Raw genomic sequence first — 25,453 nt, 5'->3', positions numbered from 1 at the left:
CTGCTGGGAAAGAAAGGCACAAGGTGGTGCTGAGAACCTGCAGCTTGGGGAGGGACCGTGCCTTTCCCTTGCTGGGAAAGGTGGGGAAAAGCACACACCCCAGAGCAGGGAGCAGGAAAATTCCCTGGGACTACACCAGGCTCTGGGCACTCTGCTGCTGCTTCCAAAATGAAAAAGTTGATTGAAACCAGGCCTGGAGCAAGGACACGTCCTGACAGCATGCAGGAGAAGGAGCAGAAGACAGAGAGGAAGATTTGTTGTGCTCCATCTCATATATTGTGAGGATCTTTCTAGCAGGAAAGAGCTGAACAGACACATCTCAAGGCTCTGGCCACATCACATTCTGGCTGTGTGGGCATTACCAGGATTAAATGGTGACAACAGCACTATCTCTATGTTTCTAACCCAAGGTTACAAATATAGATTGGTTTTATTCAGCGTTATATCTAAATACAGAGAAATTGATAAAGCCTTCACGGTAAAGGACGGTATTTTGAACAGTGTCCCTCTGGATTTATTGCAGTGATTCCCACTCAACTGTCATTTGTCACTAATCCAAATGAGCAGCCCAATTTATCAATTACTTCTGTAATATCTATTTTTTACCCATTGTCCAAGGCAGATAGGTTTGACTTGCACATTTTTCACCTCATCCCCCCAAACACTGTAAAAGTTAGTTTTGATATGCAAAATTCTAGTTTAATCACGTTGCTCAAAGCAATCAAAACAGTGAAATAGAAATTTTTAATGTGTATATTAAGAAACAAGGCCACAAAAAAATGTATTTTCTACATGCAATTTTTCTACACAATAAACAGATTCTTTTCCTGTCAGATCTTTATACAAATGATGCTGTTAATTCTGGAAGTTTTCTGAAATATCAGTATGAACCTGTGGGTCAGAAGTAGTTCATATTTTCTATTAATCTCCTACTGTAAAGCAGTTATCTGGTTCACTATTAAGTGCTGGAGGGGGCCAGGGAGGGAGGAGTTCCCATTTATCACATGAATATTTCTCTAAAATGGTGGAACCGGTAAAAGGTGACATCACCAGCAAACACCAGAGATCCAAACCTGCCGCTCAAAGGTTTCTGTAGGGCCCTGCTTTAGGCACAATAAACTTGGATTCTCTCATTTTAATCTGTAAGGCCCTGCTTTGGGCACAGTAAACTTGGATTCTCTCATTTTAATCTGTAAGGCCCTGCTTTGGGCACAGTAAACTTGGATTCTCTCATTTTAATCTGTAAGGCCCTGCTTTGGGCACAGTAAACTTGGATTCTCTCATTTTAATCTGCACTGTTGCAGGGTCCTCTGCCTGGAGATGGTGACAACAAGAAGTGCTACTTACAACACTGAAGCAAGATTTATTTCATAATTAATGCTCAAAGAGTTTTCAGCTTTGAATGAGGTCAACAATGCTCAATATACATCAGTTTGGATGACAAACTAATCTTGTGAACAATAGGATTTTCTGCTCCCAGGACTTTGACTGGCCAAGTCCTCTCACTGAGTATCTGTAAGATATTGGCATCCTTTTGGAAATTGGAATTGGTTATTTTCTCCCAGCAGGTCTTAATCTGCTTTTAAACTGATTTGGATTTTTGTTCAATCTTTTCTCTGGGGCTCCAAGCTCTAACAATCACCTTTTCACCCACTCTTTTCCTTCAGCAGTCACACTTTTCACCTGTGGTTCTGTTTACTGGCAGCCTCAGGAATGTGTCTGGAGAGCATTTTGCAGACAAAAGCACTCATCACTCCAGATCAGCTGGAAGCTGCATGGATTAACTTAGCACAAGAGTGAAATGGAGTCAATAAACCTCCTGAAAGGCCTGCTAACATGAAACCAAATTCTGTTCCATATTGCCACAGCTTCTGCCTGGCTCAGGGCTGGCCTGGCAGACATTCCTGTCTGCCTGGAAAACAGGGGAACAGATGGATCTGCTGCTCAGTGGCCAAAACCATCTCCAGGAGCTGCTGCTACCCAACCTGCAAGACCAAAAACAGACAAAAGAAGGACTTCTTAAAACAAAGATTTCAAAGCCACACGACTGTGTGTTGCCATGAGCATTTTCATTGGTGTGAGGAGAGCTCTGGAGCAGATCTGCCCAGGGCAGAGCTCTCTCGTGGCCCTCAGCACCATGGGCTGCTCTGCACTGACTCTGCTCTCTGCTATTCCTGACAAACATTCTCTCTCAGGATGTTCAACACTCATCTCTCACAGCCCCCAGGCAAAAAAATCCAGTTTATGGTGTGCTTTGGCAATTTGTTTCCATTATATATTTGGACAAAGGCCTTTGAGCAGCTGTACTGGAGGATGTGGGAAGGGGAAAAAACACTGTTTAAAAATAAAAAAGGTGTTTCCACAACCCTCCTAAATGCCTGAATCACTCAGGTTTTTTTCTGTACCAATATTTTTTACAAGCTTAATTGGAGAGCTTGAATGATAGAAGAACATGAACTAATAGTGAAAAAAATGCCCACATCTCATCTGTGGGTTCAAGTCATTGAACTCTAAGGTGAATTTCCAGCTCATCCCAAAACATTAAGAGTGCCTCATTTCCTTACATTCTGCCAGGGAAACAGGTTCACAGTTTAAACTATGAGAGCTGCTTAATAAATTAATTAAAAATATCTATTAAATACAGGAGATGAAAAAAAAAAATACTCCAGGTCTTTATTAAATCAGGAGAAATTCTAGAGGAATGTTATTGAAAGCAAGAACATATGCTTACTTACCTGGAAGTTTTCTGTTATCTTGACCCCTTTTCCCCCTCCAAATCAAACCAGGCTTCAGAAGAGTCTCTTGAAGGAACTACTGCAAAAAAAATAGAAATCATCATTCTTTATGTGGTCAATAAAGTCATTGCAGAGAGCAGACACACAAACAAAAGTGAAATTCCCACAGAATGTCCCTTTCAACTGAAAGCAAGCTCAGAAAAACAACTGTGTGGGCAGGAAAATTGGCTTTTTAAGGTCCTTACAGAAGGAGAAGTAAAAAAAAATAATTTGTGCTTGAACATTTTCACCATTTCTCATGCACCTCCAAGGGGTGTCGGCCTCAGGACTCGCATGCCAGGGATAGTGGCAGAAAAAGCAGCACAATACTGAGGAGATTTTGGGCAGTAAAACCTGCAGGAACATCAGCAAAAAGCAGAGGCCAAATTGCAGCCCAATTATTATTGGGCTAATTATTATTAAAATGTTTTATTTTGGGGTCCCAGTCCATCTATCAACACTTCTAAAGCCCCTCAAAGGCTGCACCTTGGGCAGTGCAAGAGCCTGGCCAGGGCTCACGAGTTTCACACTTTTGTAAGTTTTGGTCCATTGCCACCTTGGGGTGAATTGTGCAATTCCAGCCTCAGGTGATGCAGTCCCATCCTCCCAGGTTGCTCTCCTCAATCCGGGGCTGGTTGTGCTTTTTGTCCTCGGTTCTGGGCTGGGGAAGGATTGTTGTGTGTGCCTGAGCTGGGAGAGAACTGGCTGACACTTTATCTGAAGCTCAGAGCTAGGAACCAGTGCAGTGCAGAACCCCAAGGGCTGGACCTAAAAATGGTTACAAAATGCACGACTGGTCGCGAGGTCTCACATTTTTATGAGTTTAAGTCCATCTGCATATGTTAATTGCCAATCACTGACAAATTGCAAAGTTAATTGTCCAATTACAGCTTCAGGTTGTGAAGTCCCACCCTTGTTTTTTCTCTTCAGCCCATATTGTTTCTGCTTTTGGGCCCAAAGCTTGTAGGGGTTGTCCTTACAGCCTAGAAAAGGAATTTTTCTTGTGCCCACTCTGTGAAGGGAGCTCACTGACACTTCATATGAAGCTCAAAACTCCACACCTAGGAGTAATATGAAAGATAAAACTCCAGGTATGACCCAGAGCTGCCCAGGTGAGCCCTGCTGCAGCAGAGCTGGGGTGAGAGCTGCAGCCAGGCTCTGCACTGACCCAGCTGCCAGCCAGGACCACGGGGCAGAGAGACCCAGCATCCCTGAAATCCTGGCACAGCCAGAGAGCTACAGCACCAATTCCCTCTCAACTCCCAGAAAAACACAGTTTTGTCATGTTTTACAGAAGCCTCACTTGACAAACCTGCTGTGCACACCTGCACTTTTATGGCAGCTTTATTCCATCTGCTGAACACCTGCACCTGCAGGACTATTTGTGCCTGAAGGCCCCGTAGTAGCAGGGCCAAGGAGACCCTTGAAAAAATTAAAATATCACTAAACTAATCCAAATTTATGTGAATGCTCACTAATTGAATTGATTCCATAACATACTATTAATAGTTCACAAATCAAATGTTTGCAACAGGCAAGATTTCAGAATCTGAATTTTAGTTTAGGAAGTGCCGAAATGAAAAATCCAGCACAATGTCCATACTCAAAGGTGTCCACATGAAAAACAAAAAGTCTCAGAATTCTGTTTATTATTCTGCTCTTTTGAATATATCTACTTTACACAATTTACAATTGTTTTATACAACTTGTATAATTCCATATACATTAGGAGTAATATAAGCTTTAGAATCCAGGTATACACCAGCTTTTAAAAGTGTGAAAGCAGCACATTTTGCCATGAATATATATTTTATTTATATAAACAAGTGTTTCATGGTACCCAACAACATCTGGTGTAAAACATGCTTCATTTTGATGGAGGAAAGTGTGTGTTTACTCTATTAAACCCCCTAAAACCACGCTGCAAAATGGGTTTCAGCTTGTCCACAAATGCTGATCAGGAAAGGGTTTTTTTTTGGAGCCAACAGAAAGCTGCAACTTTGACCTCCAACTCCCAGGCACTGCAGGCCTCTAAAGTTAATTTCTCATTCTACCAATGCCTGATGCACATATTCCCAATAGAAAATAAAACATAAGGCTTTTTAAGGATACTACTGGAGTAGTCATGCACAGCTCTTAGGTCAGAGGTAACTGCAATCTGAATTATACCGAGTTAAGCTGCTACAGGAGACATCAGTAACAGATGGTGAATTCTAAAGGTGAGGATTTAAATTCCTAAATCATTCATCACCAACAAGCTGTAAAAAAAAAAAGTGAACTACAGCATGTTTTAGTAAAATCTTACCACCAGCTCAGCAGACAAAGTTTGCATGAATGCTCCTCAGTGATGCACACACACATTCACATCAGGTGGGCAGGGACTGTAAAATCAATTCCTGCTCGTTGCACAGATATTTGATGAGTCTCCCAATACCCCAAACACGGATCAGATTGCATTGCTTGATGTTGTAAAGATATTTCTTCTCTCCTGGATGTCAGGTGGCATTATTGATTGCATTTACCCATTCTTACAGAAGTGCTTCCATCCACCCGTGCCACTGGAGCTCCAGTCTGCACTTATGGATCTCTAAAAGATACAAATTGATGTTTCTGTCATGGCAATGGGCAACTGACTGAAAAGTAAATAAAGCTGATTGTTGGCTCTAACGAGATTTAATGGCACACACTTAACTTCCACCTGGGATTAGGAGGAGCTTGAGAGAATAACAGTTTTCCTTTTTTGATTCTCATATCTAATCACTTCAGGTAATGAAACAGAACGATTTGGTCACCTGTGGTAGTCACCAGAGGTGTAAGAGCTGCTGATCCTCTGCTGGGCCCAAAGGCAGGTGTTTCTCACATGCCAAGCCCTGCAAGGCACACAGGTGAGCTCAGCCAGGGCAGATCCAGCACAATTCCCCTCCAGGGACTCTCCCACCTTGCTGCCCTCCTGCACCCCAGCCTGGCTCAGTGACTTCCCAAGCAGATGGCTGCTGCTGGTAGCTGGATAAATTACAGCCAGCAGCGAGCAGGAAGCTTGGCATCACTGCCATGGTGAAAAACTGCATCTTCAGGAAACAACATTATATATAACTTTACACCAAAAACTGCATCTTCAGGAAACAACATTATATATAACTTTACACCAAAAACTGCATCTTCAGGAAACAACATTATATATAACTTTACACCAAAAACTGCATCTTCAGGAAACAACATTATATATAACTTTACACCAAAAACTGCATCTTCAGGGAACAACATTATATATAACTTTACACCAAAAACTGCATCTTCAGGGAACAACATTATATATAACTTTACACTGTGTCTAAAAAAATACCAGCACCCTAAATTTTTGGGGCTTGCTTTACAAAGCAAGCTAACAGTTTCCTTTCTTATGCCTGAAGCTTTGCAATCACTCTGTTTCTGAACTCTATTTTTTCATTAGTCTTATGCTTCCAAATATAATCTATTATTTGGCAGCAAAGGCAGCAAAATATTTGTTGCCTCTCAGTACAGCTGCAACCAATTGGATTTTAAAAAATGGTATTGGCTATCCAGCAGTCCCTCTGTCATGTTGATTTTTCCATGGAAACAGTGTTATATTTTTTTCCTCTGGGGAGGGTGGGTGGTGCTGGAAGAGGATGCAGAAATGCATTTCCAGTGTTCTCTGCTTTCCCAGTTCTCATCCCTCCACACACCAGCCACAGGGACTGGACCAGACTCCCCAGCTGCACCCTGGGAATTTAAAACTTCTTTAAAGCATATTTGTATAAAACAATCTTTGGTCTTTTCATTCTTGGGCTTGCCAGAGTAAAAAAAGTCCAAACTATGTCATTGTACCCAAAGAGGACGCTTGAGGCATCTCAGAGCTACCCAGCCACCTGGTGCCTGTAGCCTTAAAACTGTAATTCCTGAACACACTGGATACCTGCAATGCCAAGTGCGTGTTTTAGTTCAAATTAAGATCTTACTGTCAGGTATAATAAGTAAAAATGTAAATAAAGTGAGTAAAAATGAAAATAAACTAGAAATCCAGAAGTGCAGGTAGCAGATGAGGGGACAAGCCCTCACCTGAGCCCAGCTGAGGCATTTGCAGGGCTGGGGGCAGGGGAGGTGGGAATTCCTCCCTTCCAGAATTGCAGTTTACCTCTGCAAAACACGAGGAAAACAACAAAACCGTGGAGAGGAACAAGCACATTGATTGAGCCAAGTGTTTCAGAGCTGTAGGACTCATTCATCAAATACAAAAGCTGACTTCTGTTTTAAGGCTACATTAGGAAGGGGAACAAGAAAACCTCCACAAAACCACAGGAACTGCAATCACTGCTGATCCCACCAGTGTGGAACACATCAGGAATGCTCCTGTTGGTCTTGGGCCTCTCAGGGAAGTATTGACTCTACAAACTCACCAGGTTTCTCAGAATTTTGTGAGGTTTCCTAGACATAAAGCCAATATATTCAAATGAGTTCCATGATTTGTGTAGGATGTGGGAGAGACACTGTGATGCTAAATGAAGTTGTATTCTGCTGCTCCAGAATCCAGCTCAGTAACTGTCATTGATCCTTCTGCTTGACTTCATCAATATTTAAGCTACTCAATTTTGACAAACATTTCATAATGTAGTTTCTGGTAATTGTTCTCCTTATCTATAATAAATTTTCCTATATATTAAGTTTAATGAGCTATCCAAAGTACTCCCACCAGCTCAAAAACACTAACACAAGCAGGATTTGACAATATAATTATTTATCAGTCCATGGGATAAAGAATTAAAAATGCATATGGATGAAATGTGTGTTATCATTTTGAGGATTTATAGACAAAAGGAAGTTAAAATAAATAATTAGAACAATACAAAAGAACAGACACAGATCAGAGAAAATACTCTCAGGGCATCAATGAGTAATTTATCAAAATAGCACATAATAAATGAAACTCTGGCATAAGGGTTCCAGAACAGTCTTCCTCCTAAATTCATAACCAGTACAAGTCTGCAAGGCATTTATGAGGAGACAAATCCCCCTGGGCCTTCCCCCTCATCTGTGTCCCACAAAGTCAAAACAAGTTTTTGCTGCTGTCATCTCTGGTAGCACTGAAAGTCCACAGACACTTTCTTGTGAGAGTAGACAAATTTCCTAAATTTCAACCAGCTGGGGCAGGACAAGCAGGATGAAGCCATCAGTCTGGCATTAATGCAACTAAAATTCATCTTAGCTTGACAAGATGTATCAGTCATTCCCCAGTGACCTCTCAATCAAGGCAACTGAAGGAGTATTTAAAAAAAAAAAATCATCCAAACCAACACAGCACTCCAGATATAGTTATTTTAGTGTCTGCCCCTGTGAAAAGAAGCCTATAACAACATCTTTAAAGTCAGTTTGAGGAGCAGGAGCTGATGTCAGATTTGATCTTTGCTGGAGCAAGGGTGACTCCCAGCAGGTGCCTCACCACCAAGCCTTGGCACAGCTCTGCTGGCTCCATACGGATCCCATGGCTGGCTTAAAGCTTCAAAGTGTGGAAACCCACAAGGTAGAGTTCATCATCCTCATCATCATCCTACTTTGGAATGGAATGTCAAGGCCTGAAGGGCTTTCTTTGCCTTCCACATCCCAGCAATGTGACAGAACCACAGGACAGGTTTCACTAATACGAAGTTACTCTGCTGTATGACAACTTCACACAGTTAAGAAAACACAATTATAACCTCTTCCCTGGTCTGTTCTCTTCAATTGCCATTTTTTGGTAGCTTTGTGTCATGAAGTATTTCTCAATAATCATTGTCTAACTTGCACTATTCAAATCACTCTGCTTTTTGACCTTGTTTCACTCTCCACAGTAGAAACACTTTAATTCCGATAATCACGCTGTGTTTAGATTCTGAAGTGACAGAACTCAAACGGCAATCAGATCCTCACAGAGTTTTTGAAAATACTTCTTATTTCCCAATGACTTGCCCTGCTTTGCTTGCAGTGCCCATCCTTCACCCCTCCCCAGCACACACAACTCCTGTGCCCATCTCCCAGGACAGCACTGGGTGCCCAAAAAGGTGACAGTGCCCAGGCACTCCCCCAGCTTGTCAAGGTCATAAATAAATGTCACTCAACAGTAGCCAGCACTTCTTTGTAGTTCCAGGCCCTCCAAAATAAATCAAACCCACCCCACATGCAATTTCTACAGAAAACCAACACCTCCAATATCCTCATTTTTAGACTAGTCCAATACAGAAATCCCTTGTGGCTCTCATTGCTGACACTTGGTTTGCAATCTCAGCTTGGCATTTATGGAGTAACAAGTTCCTGTTGTTCACTTACACTTTATTTTACATCCTCAGGGTTGATTTGATAGAAGCAAATCCAAAGCAGAATCTGCCTACTGTGCAAATTTGCCTGACATAACAGAATCACAGAATGGCCTGGCTTAGAAAGGACCTTAAAGATCATCTTGTTACCTACAAAAATCAACATAAAACAAGGTAATAAACCTCATGTTTACACAGCCACCAGTCCTGTACTCTTTATTACTACAGGCTGCTTTGCCTTCAAGTTTTCTCCTACACAAATACTTGAACAGGGATTAGAAAATGAAATTCAGCCATATCAGACAAAACAACATCCTGACTCTGATCTTCCTGCAAAGCCCTGGATGTTCTGGAGAGCTCCACACTGCCCAGCAGGATAAGTAATTCTCAGAACATTTATACCAAATAACAGCTGCTTAAAAATAAATAAACAAGGATAAACCTGGGCTCCAAGTAAAGTCTCCTCTACTGGTATCTTATTATTGGCACATCTGTGGGGCAATTCTGAAGAAATGTTATTTTAGAAACATAGTTTACCTATAGAAAGATCCATTTAAATTACAATTAAAATTCTCTTAGAGCAGTTCAAGGACCACAGTAACCACCATTAATTCGTACATTTTTCTAGATTGTTGCATGAAAGTTCACCTAAGTGTTATTGAACTTGAGTTAAAATAGCAGTAATAATAAACCTTATTTCACTAGGGGGAAAAAATCATTTTTGATAAAGCAGCAACTTAGAGAAATTTAAGCTACTCGTTGCTGCAAGCAATCACATGAATATATTCAAGCACATGATCTGTCTTCGTTGTGTAATAAGCTCCACAGAGATTGTTATTAGTCACAGATAATAATTCCCACTGTTACAGAAAATCTGTGCTCAAAATAGTACCTCCCAAGGAAAAAATTCATTGCAAAGGCAATAAAGCTTGGTATGACAATCCTCAAGTTGGGGAATTGGGAAGGAAAACTGAGAGCTTGCACAAAATCATCTGTCATTTCAGGAAAAGCAGCAAAGCAATCAGACCTTCTAAATTATGCTGCAGATAACATGCTACAGGAGGGGGAAAATACCTCTTGTGAACTACAAAAAAATGAGTATATTTACCTTTTTAAGTTAATTCAATTATAAAACTATGGGTTTAAGCTCACTCTGAGTATTAATGAGCCCCAGCTTTTGGCTCTAGGAAGTGAGAATGTGATTTTACAGCTTAAATGAAGGAAAATTTTAATGGGATACATTGGATAGATTCAAAAGGAAAATCAACACGTTAGACAGCAGATTCATCCTTTCCTAGCAACAAGAAAACGTCAAGTGTGTCATCCTGGCTCCACCATGCTCTTTAATGTGTGAAGTCTCATTAACAGAACAACAACAAGCTTCCAGGAAGGAAGAGCACATTTAGTATTTGCTACAGAGGGCTAAAAAGAACACAAACAAGAACATTCCACTGCTGATAATTTTAACTTGCTTAACTGAAGCGAACAGACACAGAAATGTTTGATGGGGCTGTCATCAGTGGACAGATGTTACTCTATTAGAGAATGCAGAGTGGCATCTCAACTCTCCATTTCCAAGGCAGGTCCAGACCAAATTCCTCAGACTTCCCACACTGAGCAGATCTAGAAAAGCAAATACAAGCATAAAAAAAGGGAGGAATTTCCTTATTCATATGGTTTGTTCCTTTAAATCGAAGGGAATTATTTAGGTATACAATAAGGACATAAACCAAAGGAGAATCTGTTCTCAGCAGAAAGAGCTGAATCTCTGCTATTAAAAGAGTATTAAGCTGCATCTTTGAGCAGCTCACTTGCAGAGATCTCCACAGGATCCATCAAGAAGCGTTCTTCTGGCAGGAAAGCAGCAGCCTCACACCGAGCTGCACATGCAGAACAGCTGGTGAGCCCTGGGGGGATTCCTGCACTGACCCTGTGCCCAGGACAGCGCTGCAGGGCTCCAGCAAACCCTGCTGGCCTCAGCAAGGTCACTGCAGGGGGACACAGTGCCCAGAACACTGGGACCAGAACACCTGGAGCATGCCATGCTTCACCTGAACCGTGGGGATGGCAGGGGCTGCATTAAAAACCCAAGTGGCTGACGTGGAGAGCGCTCTCCACACTGCTGTCAGACAAACTCCTGCAGCTGCAACAGCTGCATTGCTCATTCCTGACTCTGGCCATGGAAAAGATGCCAAACACACCGAGGATCCAAAAGTATTTGCTGTTTTAGTGCACTTATTTCACAGGATTGAGAACTGTGAATGTCCTGAGCGCTCCCACCAGCAGACACATTTAAATCATTTCAGTATTTTATTCTGGATTAAATCATCCTTTGGGGTTAAATTAAGACAGAGGGTGTGCTCAGCAAACCCATCTGATGGAGCCTCACTGGGATAAGATTTTTGAACCTACAGGACCCAGAACCAGCTTTAAGTGGCTGCTGCCTTCCCACCCCAAATGCAGAGGCATCAACTGCAGTGTCTTACTGCACAGTCAAAGTTGGATTATCACCTGGAACATCACCAGAATTAAATTTACTTGTTGAGAACCCTGGCCCAGTTTCTGAAAGAAACAAAACACAATAAAGAAACAAACAGAAAACCAAACCAAAACACAACAAAAAGGAAAAGCAAGGCTGTTTAAGCAGTCACAGTGCTCAGGATTTCAGGATTCAGGCATCTGGCTGGACCCCATCACTGCATCCACAATGGATGCTAACAGAGTTAAAGGTAATGAAAATGCTTGTGAGATTAATCTGTTTCTTCCACTAATCTTGTGTGGCTAAGAAAAGCATTTCTTGTTCCACACTTGGTGCATAAAGAAGCCCTTGGATGAAGGGTGATGCCAAGACAGGATTTGCACCTCTGGGCTAATGCACATTTCCTTCACAGCTGCACCTCTGAACATTTAACTGGCCCCAATATGGAAACTTTGCTCTTGGAATTACAAACACCTTCTCCCAGTGTTCTCAGGAAAGGATTGCAGTATTTTCTTCATCTGAATTAGGTTAAATAGACAAAGCAAGTTTCTTCTCTGTTGTAACTAACACAATTTGACATTGAAATTTTAACCCTATTTAAAATTAATCTCCTTTCTCAATTTGAGGCTGAGGAAATAACTGTAAGCCCCAAATGGTTTGCTTGGTCAAACTGAAGTACAAATCCTGATAATTTATAGTTGTCAACTGGACCTGTCACCGAAATACACTAATAATTAAGCAGCTCTTATATTGTCATAAGAATAAATGCACAGTCTTAACATACCTTCAATTTGGAGCCATTTTAATCAGTTCAGGTGAACCTCAGTTACAGAGATCTTGATTTTTCTCTGGACCTTTACTTTTTTAGTGTTCCTTCCTTAGCAAAACACAAACTTCTTGACACTTGATAAAAAACAAAGTTAGCCAGGTTTTATCAGTAATGCAGAATTATTCATTCCTTTGGATTTGTTATGAGCTTCATCAAATGAACTTTCCTGAGATTCATCATGAGGATTTTTATTATGTTTACAGTTACTGAAATAGTTCTGTTTATTACTAGTGCTTGCTGCTGAAAGGCTGATATTTCAGTTTAACAGGTCTATCAGTTCTCAAGTTTGTAACACAAATATCAGAATATAATTTTAAGATTCATATTTTTGTACTTATTGGCTTTGCGTAGGATTTTACAGCTTAAAAACAGTGTAGTGTTTGAATCATGGATTGAATATTCAGAATGCACTTATAAAACATGAACATAAAATAAAATAAATGGGACTAAAGCACTTGTTTTTATTAGGAATCAGATACCTCTTTTACTCCAACCTCATTAATTATCTTGGGAAATATTACTTGAATCATTGGCAAAAAGATTTTCCAGTTGACTCTGGTCACAGGGGAACGTTTCACTGTCAGTCCTGGTAAAGATACTTTTAAACAAGGATTTAATCCCATTCACTTGGCATCACAATTAGCAGGAAACTGGAGTATAGCTGGAATTGTGAGTGCAGTAATGTAATTTATACAATTTGAACTCCTGAGTCCCCTTTTTCCCCTTATTCCTGCCTGAATCCGATTTTCTCTCCTGTGGCTCTTGTGCCCTCAGCCTGTTCTTGCTAAGCTGCCTGTGGGAAAACAGAAACTTTGCACTCAAAGTGTCCCTGCACTGCTGTTCTGAGCAGGGAATCCTGGAATGGCTTGGGCTGGAAAGGACCTTCAAAATCAGCCCCTTCTCCCCCTGCCATGGCAGGGACACCTCCCCCTGTCCCAGCCCTGTCCAGCCTGGCCTTGGGCACTACCAGGGATCCAGGGCAGCCCCAGCTGCTCTGGGCACCTGTCCCAAAGCCCCCCACCCTTTTAGGAAAGGACTTGTGCTGAACCTCTAATCTAAACCACCCTCCTTCAGCTCAAGGCCATTCCCCTTCTGCTGTCACTCCAGCCCCTGGCCAAGGCTCCTCTCCATCCCTCTCAGAGCCCCTTCAGGCACTGGAAGGGGCTCTGAGGTCTCTCCAGGGCTTTCTCCTCTCCAGGCTCAGCAGCCCCAGCTCTCCCATTTGCCTGACACAGCTGAAGCAGCTCCTTGTGCATATTTTCAGTGTAGCCACAGGTATTCCCTTATTTTTGATTGACAAAGGTACACCTGTGGCATTCTCACATAGAATTATCAGATCACCAACTGTCCTAAACCCCACTGGGCAGGATTAGACAGAGTTAGAAGAAGACTCTACTTCAAAAACATTTCATCCTCCAAGTGCCACCCACCCCTGGTGCCTGGGAGCTCTGCTGCTCCCCCAGGGCAGCCCTCCAGCAGCTCGTGTCATTCACATCTTCACTTAAAAGCCCCATTACTGTTGGAAGAAGCAAATCGTTGAAGCTTCATTTTCTAGAAGAAAACTTTTACAGGGTAAGGAGGAAAAAAATGAAAGAGGCTTGTCACCTGAGTGAGTATTAATGACCATTTCTGTAGAATTTTGATTTCCCTTGATTTCTCAAGTAAATAATAGCAAGCACTGAGAAATACCTAAAAATAAATGACAGAAACGATGAGTTTCTATGAAGAAGGAAGAAATGGCAATGCTTCAGTGGAATGAACGTCTTTTCGTGCTCCTGAAGGTAAATTTCAGGGGGAAAAAAATAAATGTCTGCTTCCAGGGGCAATCTCTGTACTCTGACAAGAATGCCTCAATATCTCATCAGTCCAATACTTTATTACCCTTGCCATGAATACTTCTTTAAAACATCTCCTCCAAACATTATACTCAAACTGAACCATCTTCCTCTAATGTGTAACATTACCTGCCTGATTATAATTTACAATTTTATATCATTCTGGTTTTACAACTCCACTGCTTAAATGCAAATAGAAGCTAATGGCTTCCATTTTATGCAGCTTTTGAAAGCAACATCCAATCTCAGCCAATACAGAATTTCTATATTGCAGTTTTATTTCACTTCCCACTATATGGAGCGTCGCTTAGTATTTTTCAAGGTAGTTTAATATCTTGCCTCTGTAGGCTCCTGTTTTGTGGTTGTGGAAGAATTACAACAAAACTTGAGAAATATGTAGGCTTTGGAAATTATTTAAGCTTTGTATTTCGGAATTACTGTCTCTTTGCACCAATCTTAAATTCTTTCAGAGCTCTTAATGGGGAGAAACAGAGAAACCATTTCCTCTATTTTGCTGCTTTTCTCTCCATAAAGTAAGTATTTTTATTCATGTGCTTAAGATCTCCCTTACACCTAAATTAAATTCAATGAAGTCAATAATATTCATTATTCACCCATTATTTTTATAGTACGTGTAGTATCAGTACTTTTCCAATCTCTATTTGTTGAGTTTTTGGAGATATCAGGTTCCAACCATGGTTTCTCTTCTCACATTGGGAAGCACTTCCCAATGCCAAGGATAATCCACTCCCACAGCACCCACAAACACTGACATTTTTGTTAGGGTTCTTCTTCGACCCTAAAAGAAAAGGGGATTTACATTTTGGGCATTGTTCATTGAAATTCACTTTTGGATGTGTTTAAAGTGGCTTCATGAATGGTAGCACAAAATTTAGCCCCAAACCTACTGTAATCAGTAATGGAAGTGTCATTTTAGAGTAATAGTAAAATGTGAGACGCAGTAAAAAAATTTAAAAAAAATATTTTAATGTTGTGGATGCCTCATCTCTGTTTAATGATAAAAACAAGTTCACAAATTAACTTGCAGTCCAAGCACAACTGGCTGTCCAATGATGAATCCTCTATCACGAAGAAAAACACAGTTTACTGAGTAAACAGCTTCAACAATTTGCAAGGAATGGTTTAATTATGATACCTTGCTTGTCATCCATATTCCCAAATCACATTAATTATAACAAACACCACTGCTGACAGTTCTCCCTTGACTGACCTCGCTTCCAACACCAGTGCTTTATTTCCACCTAAACCACAAAGTGCCACCAAGCAGGATCAAAGGCACCAAGAGAAATTTACAGTAAGAACACTTAGGTAAAAACGCTCTTAAAATAGAGTGAAAGCAATTTCCCAAGCTTACTGCAGCAGTCATTAAAAGCCAGAGCTGAATGCATGAGAAATTATTTGAAAAGATTCTTTTTATTAAATGCATTTTTGAAGAGTATATCCTTTATCATTTGTTGAAAAATCTGGAAACGGAAGTAATTCTGTGTAGCTTATTTATGGGCTACGTTCACTGATTTTTAGGGTTTTTTTCTTTAACTGTATGAGTAATTCTTTGGCAATATGCCTTCAAAGTTAAAAGGATGAACATTAAATTATGCGTAGAACGTTTTAGCAAAGACTGCTCATGCTGCACACAGGAATAAGAATCCACATTTTGAATTTTATTTGGTCTCAGGATTTTAAATTGTGGCAGATAACAATCTATTAGCTCCCGAATTTGTAGGTACTCTGCTGGTAAGTGTTTCATTTAATGCCTCTTCCACAGACTCTCCCCATGTTCTGACTTCCATTTAACAGTTGAAAGGAAATTAAGCTCTATAGGTTCTTGTCAGGTAATTTTAAATTCTAGAGAGAACCAGCTTCCCTATCAAACGTGTGGTCGTTTATTTTAAGTCCACAGACAGAAAACCCAAGTCTCTGTAGCTTTCTACTGCTGCCCTCATTCTATCACTGAAACACAAATCCACTTCAGGGCTTCCACGGAGCAGGAGTGGCGATAATTAAACAGGAAGAAACAGAACAGTTCCAGCTTCACCGAAAGGACAGAGCATCCCAAGTGCTTCAGGGGTTCCACAGCAATCCTGGGTGACTGCAGGTTCTCTGCTTGGTGTCTGAGGCCCCAAAGCCCGGCCCAAACGCGGGCCCCAAAGCCCGGCCCAAACGCGGGCCCCAAAGCCCGGCCCAAACGCGGGCCCCAAAGCCCGGCCCAAGCAGGGCCCCAAAGCCACCATCTCTCAGTGCCTCAGCCAAAGCCAAGTCCCAGAAATGATGAAGAGCTGGTTCTGGCCAGGGTTTGGAGCAGCAGCTGAGTCAGAAAGCTCTGAGCACAGGGCTCTGTATCTCCAGCGAGCTCTCGTGCCAGAGCCAGCCCCCAGCAGCACCTGGATGGATGCACAGAACCATCAGATCCCTCTGAGCCACCAGGGCTGAGCTGGCCAAACAACAAACAGATGATTGCTAAGCCTGGAAAGCTGGCCTAGCTCTCCAGCCCAGCTGAGGTGTAGGAGACTGGCAGCTACCAGGCATGGCCTCATTAAAATCATTAACAAAAATAAGCAAAAAAATGACCTGAAGTATTCAATATGGAAAAGATTTTTCCATTTTAAATCTTTGCAGGAAAGGCTGAGGAAAATGCAAAATCGAAATGTAAAATCATTTGAAGACTTGTTGAAAAAAAGTGGGAAATTGCAGTCCTGCATAGCTAATGGCACATCCCTGAACAGTAAACACTGCTTTAAACCACCAGATTAAGTCATCTTAAAGCAGAACTCTTTCATTCACACTCCGTCAGGGATCATTATAATAATGTACTAATGAGACATCTGCAAACTTTCTGAAACTTTTCCTGCCCTAGAGATCCTTACCAGCCTATTAACTCCAAGGAATGCAGAAGGGAATTTTCAGGAAGGCAACAGAACCACAGGGCTCCCCACTTGTATAAAACTCTCTGTGGAGTCACACCACAGCTCCAGGTGCCATTTAAAGCTGGGATATTTCAGATGTTCAGGGAACCCTTTGGTGGCCCCGTTTGGTTGCTTGCACCATCTGCAGCCCTAATTGGCACCTGTCTTGGCAGATTCAAATGAACAGAAGTCATGGAGAGTGAACAGCATTTCAATCATTTTGGAGACAGAACATTTAAGCCTTTACAAGCAGTCCTGAGAATTCTTTTACAACCTCCAGTTTGAGGAACAAATCCGAAAAATGTAACGTTAATGAATCATACAACCTCATCGTATTAGTTCTTGCCTAAACTGAGAGTCAGAGAGAAGAAGTTTTACTCGGTGGGGGATTTTTCCTTTACTTTTATTAGAGAAGTTATTTGGAATTCACCAAACTGTCCTTGTTCCTGCAGAGGGAGGATGGGGCTGGGGCCAGGAGAGAGCTGTGTTTATTCACAGAGAAAAGATGGAGCCAGGAGGGGGTTTGTGCTTTGAGACGAAACAGAAGGAATTTCACAGCAGTCCAAAATCCAAACCTGACTCGGAGTCTCGGTGATGGGTGAGGATAAAAGCTCCATCAGAGAAGGCATTTGGGTCACTTCAGCACCGCGATTGTGTTATTCTGTCACCAAGAAAATTCCAGCAGTTTGACCCAGAGTTAGGCTCCAACCAGTGCAAATGGCCTTTCAGGGTGTTCTGATGAGCAACCTGAGCAATGTGTGCTGGTTTTAACCTCACCAGCTTTAGGACAACTGCAGCAGAAATAGCATGCATCAATTAAATTCTTCAAAAAATAAAATCACATTTGCTTTTAATTTATTTTTTGTAAGACCTTGAGCTTTCAAGATCTGCAACTCTTCCACATGCAACAGCACTAAAACAACAAATATATTGCAACATACTGTCTTCAGAGCAAATGAAATGCAAAATGAAATGGAACAATGCCCTTCCTGGCACTCTTTGTAAGGTCATTCCAGGAGAGCACAGCAAGCACCTTCAGATCACCCAAATGCCCAATGAAGATTCACAATGTTCCCAAGCTGACAAGTTTCAGTTGTTTTGTTCTAAGAGCTGGCACAAGGAAGTTGAAAACCCTCGTACAGCAAGATGAAAAATCTTACTTGTCACAAAAATTCCATTTTTCACAGGGGAAAAAAGACAACAAACCACCAAAAAACCCACCAAAGACAGACTAAGCTTGCTGTCATATATTTAGCAGTATAAGCATCATTCTTTCTTAATTTAAATTCCTTTTTTCTGGTGAACACCTTGCCTTGTAGCTACAGGACATGATCTGTGACAGCATTTCTGAGTCTTTTCATCTCCCTGGAGTCACTTGCAGAGACTGAACCCAAAAAACGAGGTGGGTCCCTCCATCCAGGTCAAACATGAGGAAATATTTGTTTCACCTTCGCCAAGGTGTACTTTGGACGCAAAAAGGGGGAAACAAGAGCGACATAAAGAAAAGAAATCAGCAGGAGGTACAAGAGGCAAGATTACATTTCCACCTGCATGGGGGCTTGCAGCCAACCCAGCCAGCCCTAAACTGCTCCACTTTGTCTGCATTTCCAAGAGGTTCACACTGTGCAGAATAACAGCTCCCACCCTCTCTAACACCCACTGGAGTCTGAAAATGAAAGAGACCGGATTTTTAAGAACGTGCAATTTTGACGGATCACACTGTGCATCTGTAAAGAAGTTACTTTGTCACTGTTGTGGTTGCACAGGGCAGGGAGCAGAACACCACCCAGCTCCCTCATCCCCTCCCCAGTGAGACAGGGGGGTGAGAGGAGGGGGAAAACCCAAAATTTGTGCCTTGACACGAAGATAATTTAACAGGACAGAGACAAAAAGGAAAGCAATAATGCTAAAATAATTAGAATACAGAAAACAAGTGGTGCAATTGCTCAGCACACTCCCAGGCAGTTCTCCCACAGTTCACGCCTGGAGCAGGATGCCATGCAGCCTGGAATGGCCCTTTGGCCACAGGGCCCAGCTCTGGCTCTTCCCCACCTCTGTCCACCCTTCTTTTATCCCCTCCTGACTCGCACCTCCAGCACTTGTGGTGCCCAGGGAGGCTGGTGCTGGCCAGGCTGGCTCTCCGGTGCAGCTGCAGTGCAGGGATGGAGGGAGCACTGTGCCTGCTGTGTTTCTGTTCATCCGGGGAGATTCTCTTCCCTCTGAGCCCTCAATAAAGCTCAGCAGGGCTCATCAGCCAGGGACCAGCACATCCCACGGATTTCTGTCTCTCTGGAGCTGTCAGAGCAGCAGCACGCTTTCCCAAACGTTTCACTCGGTTTGCAGGATGTGTCACTTGCTCGGGGTGAAATTCCACGATGCTGGAGGTGATCACTGTCCTGGACACTTGACCTTCACATCCCCTACAGCACCACCCGGACCAGCCTTGGGCTGGCTTCCCAAAGCGCCGCTCAGCCCTAAGCAGGGCAGGAGGCAACAGGAGCGAGCCGGTTGGAACATCCCGAGGAACTGGGAGCTCCCAGGAGCTGTGGAATCAGCGAGGAGGAGAGGAGGAGGAGGAGGAGGAAGGAGAAGGAGGCAGCGCAGGGCGGCTCGGCACAGCCGGGCACTGCAGGGACCGAGCGCGGCCGACAGATGGAGCCAGAGGCACGGGCAGCGAGCCTGAGCCGCGATCCGGACCGCCTAAACCCGGCTTAAAACAGAGCTTAAATACAGCCTGATCCCGGCTCCATCACCGCCTAAACCCGGCTTAAAACAGAGCTTAAATACAGCCCCAGCACGGCTCCATCACCGCCTAAACCCGGCTTAAAACAGAGCTTAAATACAGCCCCAGCACGGCTCCATCACCGCCTAAACCCGGCTTAAAACAGAGCTTAAATACAGCCTGATCCCGGCTCCATCACCGCCTAAACACGGCTTAAAACAGAGCTTAAATACAGCCTGATCCCGGCTCCATCACCGCCTAAACCCGGCTTAAAATGGAGCTTAAATACAGCCTGATCCCGGCTCCATCACCGCCTAAACACGGCTTAAAACGGAGCTTAAATACAGCCTGATCCCGGCTCCATCACCGCCTAAACCCGGCTTAAAACGGAGCTTAAATACAGCCTGATCCCGGCTCCATCACCGCCTAAACCCGGCTTAAAACAGAGCTTAAAAATAGCTTCAACCCGGCTCCATCTCCATCTAAACCTGAGAAGTAACAGAACTTGAAACAGAACCATTCACTGCAACTTTGTAAAGAACTCAATTTCCCAGATACCAGGGTTAATCCAATAGTCTGACATAAAGTATCAATAATATGCACAAATACCCTCTCACGTGAGAAGAATGTAAAAAAAAAATTAAAAATAGTAAAATGTGCAAAAATATTAATTTAAAACAAAGAATTTCTACATTTGCTGCCTATTAGAAATTCAACCAAATGATTCCAGAGGATATTGTTGGTAGCCCGTCATACAGTGTTCCATCGTGGTGAAACCCATTTGGAAATGCTCAGTTGTTGGGATATTTTCACAGCCAGTTTATCTGATGCTGTAGTAACTGTAATAAGGAAAATTTCCTGCTGGGAATTCCTAATTTTTACAGGAAACCAAGAGGCTGCAAAACCCCATCAGATACATTCAAGTGACCAAAGAAAAGCTTACAAAAGAGAATTATGCTGAGCAAGGAACAGTAGAGTTGAACATATGAGAAGACAGGATTCAATATCAGCTGGTGTTACATCGTTTATAATTATAATATTGAACAGTTTTACAGAGGCTAAGACCCAACTTTCAAGAAACTTGCTGGAAATGCATAAATTGAGATTGCAGAATTAAAATACAGCCAGGATTGATAAATCCCAATACGGGATTGAGGGAAAGGGATTGCTGGATTACAGCTCTGGCTTCACAAAAAGCAGATTTTTTTACATTACATGCATCAGCCTCTTTAGGCAAAGCTGCTGAAAGGAAGGAGTAACTCATATTTGAGATTATAACTGCTCTCATTATGACAGAATGCTTATATCATCCCAAAGTAATGCAGTTATTCTTTCCCAGTTTTAAATCCATGGCTTGAGCTTTGAAGCTCCACAACATCACCTCTTGTATTAGCTCTAATAGCACACACCACTCATTAGCCTACAAAAATTAATTTGGAATAAAAAAAAACCTAAATAATTTTTGTACCTGGGTAACATTTTGTTTACTACATAATTTTTTTAAATTATTTTATTTAGTTAATTTAGCTGAAGCCTTTAACTGATCATATTTGAGGTACCCCTAGATAGAGAATTAATTGTTACACAACAATATTATTTTCTATTTCACACAGAGGCTGGCATCCTGTCTTCTTTTGCTTCCCTGTTTCTTTGGATGTGATTAAGTATCCAGAAATATGGTTAACCCCAGGGCTGAATATTTAGTTCTGAGAAACTTTAATACAATCAATTATGTTTTGAACATAGGGAAGCAGGCAAAGGGGGAAGTTTTAATTACCATTAGTTAGCGAAACAGTCCTGATGCACTGTTTGATTACATTTTGTCTAATATTGCCTTGATATTTCAAGTTCATTACAAAGATGTTTGAGTTGAGTTTTTCTGCATATGAACTATTTCAGTATAGCACTTCAACACAAGCTTTTAAAACTAATTTTGTTGGGTTTTCCATGAGAAAAGGAAGCAGAGAGAGACAGAAGCATCTGTTCTAAATTCAGTAGATGCAAAACCATGATATTTTCATAAAAGAAAGCTAAAATTAATAAGTCTGTATTTCATGGACAAGCCAATTGGTTTTCTTCTGCCAGGAGAACACATAATCCTTAAATAAAAGAGATATCAGCAAATCAGTTCTGTATTGAACAGAATAAAGAAAACTCTTGTAGTTCATTAATGTTTAAACCAAAGACTAAAGCAAATCCCCAAAACACAGAACCCAACAGAAGACCTAGAAATTCTAAAATTCAACACCCTCCCAAAATAAACTGCCATGGCTAAAGCACTCCAGTGAATTACAGCAGGGTTTCTCACAGCCCAAGAATTGTCCTTGGCACTCAGTTGTTCTCCTGCTCACAAATTGCCTTTCTGATCGAGAAGAAATTCCATCCCACGTATTCAAAACATTTATTTGCAGCATTCCTCTCACTCCTACATAGACAAAAAGCTCCCATGACAACAGGGATGCCAAAAGTGAGCTGAGCAGTTGGGGATGCACATTTCTGACTATTTCACCTTCTATCAGTGACAAATTTGCAACCCAGGGAAAAAGAGACCCCCGAGCACAAGGATGTGCCCTTTGTGGCACACCAGACCCAGCTGTCAGCACGCTTGTGATGTCACTGCTTTAGTGCTGCCTCCAAACCTTTTGGATTTATAAATCTTATTTTCATTAGCTTGATTCCCAACAGCCCCAAAATGCCTAACAGTGAAACTCACATCTCAGGCTTACAGGCAAGATTTGCTTTTACAGATCAAATTTCATCCACATTTACCTTAATTTCTGATCTAATTTGAATCCAAACCCTTTCCAGTTTCAGTAGCTAAATAAAACCCCAACACACTAAAGGGATTAATCCCTTCAACTTTCTCCTTTAAGCTTTTCTTTTACACCAAGCGTTAGATTCAAATATATTTTACAAAGTAAACCATGAATCTTTACAAGCACAAAGTAAAGAGCCAGTACCTTCTATTTCAGAACATTAGAAGAACAGATGAGAAAAGATAGTAATAATGGAAGTTGGAATACCATTCTTGATTTGGGGATAGATTTTAGACAAAGCAGATGAAGGACCTGGGGTTGCCACCCCTGACTGCAGATCAGCCACACTCCATCCCACTGGAAGATCACTCTTTCCTTATGGAAGTGCAGCTGCACTGGAAAAGTGCATAAAGTAAAGGATTAATAAGTATAAAACCCGCTGCTAAGTTCCTATCTTATTTTTTGTGTGTTCCACACATTCAGAGCTGCTAGTTTAGAAACTCGCTGCTCACTCCCTGTCCTCCCAGTCTGGGTTTGCTCTCACACAGCTTTTGGAAGCGGAGCTGCAGCCCCCACCACCCATCCTCAGAAAACACAGGTTTGTACCCCCTTGCCACACCCAATTTCCACTGGCTGAGAAAAGCTGGACCCTGGATATCATCTCCTACACCAACTCCTCTCTTACCACTGTTGATAAAATGGGGAGATCAGCTCCACCCTCACTGCTGGTGAGGAAGGAGCTGAGATGAGAGCGACTGCCTGAGTACAGCAGGGATGCTGTGAACGAGTTAAACCAGAACACAGCACCCTTTGAACCCCACTCCATATGGCTGCTCCCACCACAGCAGATGGTGGAGCTATTTGTTTTCTGTTTACTCTTGATGTACTGTTTTCTGTCTCCTGATAAAAATCGCTGTGGCTAAACAGCAGAAGTGACAGCTGCCCATTGCTGTTGTCCTTTCCTCGCAGCTTGCTGTCTTCAAGCTCAAGAACACTGCTGAAGGAGGAGATTGCTCATATGCTGCAGCTTTCCAATTGCTGCTTTCCTACTTCCCACTCCTCCAGAGAGCAGAGCTTGGCTCAATCATCTCACTGCCTGGGAAGCAGGAGATGCCACAGGAGCCAAGGGTTTGCAAACCCTGAATAAAAGGAAACTCTCACTGTGCAACATCTTCTTACAACCCCCAGTTAAAATTATGGGATATTTCATCTTTGGTGCCTTCATAGAAACATCAAAACCCACACAAGATGCCCAAGTTAACCCAGTTCCATTCTATAACTTCAGATAAAGTTACATCTTCCCAAATAATTCCATTCCAGCTCGACTGTGTGCTTCAGGAAAAGCTTTGTACCATTCCAGTCTCCTCCTGACCCCTGCCCCATAAAGATGAGGTTCATATTTCATTCAAATCTTTCTCAGTCACTTCCTTCTCCACCTTAGAAATGACATTTTGGCTGCCAAATATGCCAGGAACATGGCAGTGAGCAAGAGCTGTGATCAATACCCAAACTGCAGCTGGGTAATGGATACAGACATATTTCATGCACATCACAGGACAGCCAGGTCTTCACTACATTTTCCTTATGATTTATTGGATAAAACAGAGATGAGCCCAGAAAGCGCAGCAAAACCCCACAATCATTTATATAAGATAATGACAACAACATGCATCAATTTACAATGGAAAAAGACATTTCTGGGGATTATTTCAGCCACTATTGAATGAAGCCATTAGCTTTCATTTCTTAGTACGACCGATTGAAAAATGATCCAAATGCCAACATCAAACTGAAACAAGAATTATGTACTGCTAAGTTATAAAACAATCTCCTTAATGCAGAAAAATCAATTCTGTAGGCAAGGTGGAAATTTGTAGAAATGCCTATTTGGCAAGAAATAAGTATTATTCAGTCTTTTTGATATTTCCCAGGAGAGTTCCAACATGTATTTATTTGAATTCATGTAATTCAGCCTCCAGACAAGTGACCTCTCCAGCAGTGGCTGCACACAGGTTGGTGGCACTCGCTCAGCTGTGGCTTTTCTCCCTAGAAGTAATACTGAGATAACTTTGAGGATTCTCCCCACAAATCCTGAGATGCTGATGCTCCCTCAGGCACTCCAAACGGTGCCTTTCACACAGCATCAGTGGGAGATTTTCTACCCTTGGCTGCTTCCAGAGTTACAGCAGTTTCACTGTGAAATTCAGCTCTCCAAGAGCCATTTCCCCAGCTGTAACCTGTACTCCCAGCTGCTCATTGTCCCAGCACGGGGCTCCTCAAGGGTGATCCACATGTGCTGCAACAACATCAAAGCTCCTGGGATCAATCTGAGCCCAGAGCCTTCGCTTTGCTCACAAATCTATCTGCAGATGAGGTCTGCCTGAACCACTTCCAGCACTGAGGAAGAAGAGTTGTTGCAAAGTCCAATGTTCTCTTGCAGGTATTTTCTCTTCTTTCAGACCTCACTAAACCACTTCAAGGAGCCAGGTCCCTTATTTTGGTAGCTGTGCTTGGACAACTCCTACAATTTCTATTGCCGTCTCTATCATCATAATGTATGAATTCTTCATGTTTCAAAAGGATTGGGGTCAGTCCCAGAGTTGATCACTTGTGCTACATCTGAACAGCAAATTCCTTTGCATTTCACCTAAGGAAGAATAAATCAAGTGTAGCATTTGCTGTAGGACCTCAGAGAGTTCTGCATGCTGCTGGACACTGAACACTGCAAAACCTTCTGCTGCAGTTCTAGGACTCCACACGAATTTCTGTGTTACATCAATGTGGACCATCAGCATAATCCAGTTTTTGAGTCTGTGTTAACCTTGACAT

General features: G+C 42.1%; 1 long non-coding RNA gene across 1 annotated transcript in view; it reads right to left on the bottom strand.

Annotated features, from left to right (window-relative positions):
• Positions 1–723: 723 nt before the first annotated feature.
• The window catches only part of LOC148183051 (uncharacterized), a 43,961-nt gene continuing 19,231 nt past the window's right edge, over positions 724–25,453 (bottom strand). The window contains exons 2-4 of the long non-coding RNA XR_015773861.1: positions 5,080–5,361; positions 2,736–2,814; positions 724–1,985 (exon numbers count right to left, since the gene is read on the bottom strand). This is a non-coding gene — a long non-coding RNA (uncharacterized LOC148183051). The remainder of the gene's footprint in view (positions 1,986–2,735; positions 2,815–5,079; positions 5,362–25,453) is intronic.

This window comes from Pseudopodoces humilis, chromosome 15, assembly GCF_049639895.1.
Source record: "Pseudopodoces humilis isolate 2021_Gansu_Grassland_sample_001 chromosome 15, ASM4963989v1, whole genome shotgun sequence".
Taxonomy (NCBI): Eukaryota; Metazoa; Chordata; class Aves; order Passeriformes; family Paridae; genus Pseudopodoces; species Pseudopodoces humilis.
Note: the sequence above shows the minus strand (reverse complement) of the source record. Positions and strands in the feature narration are given on the sequence as shown.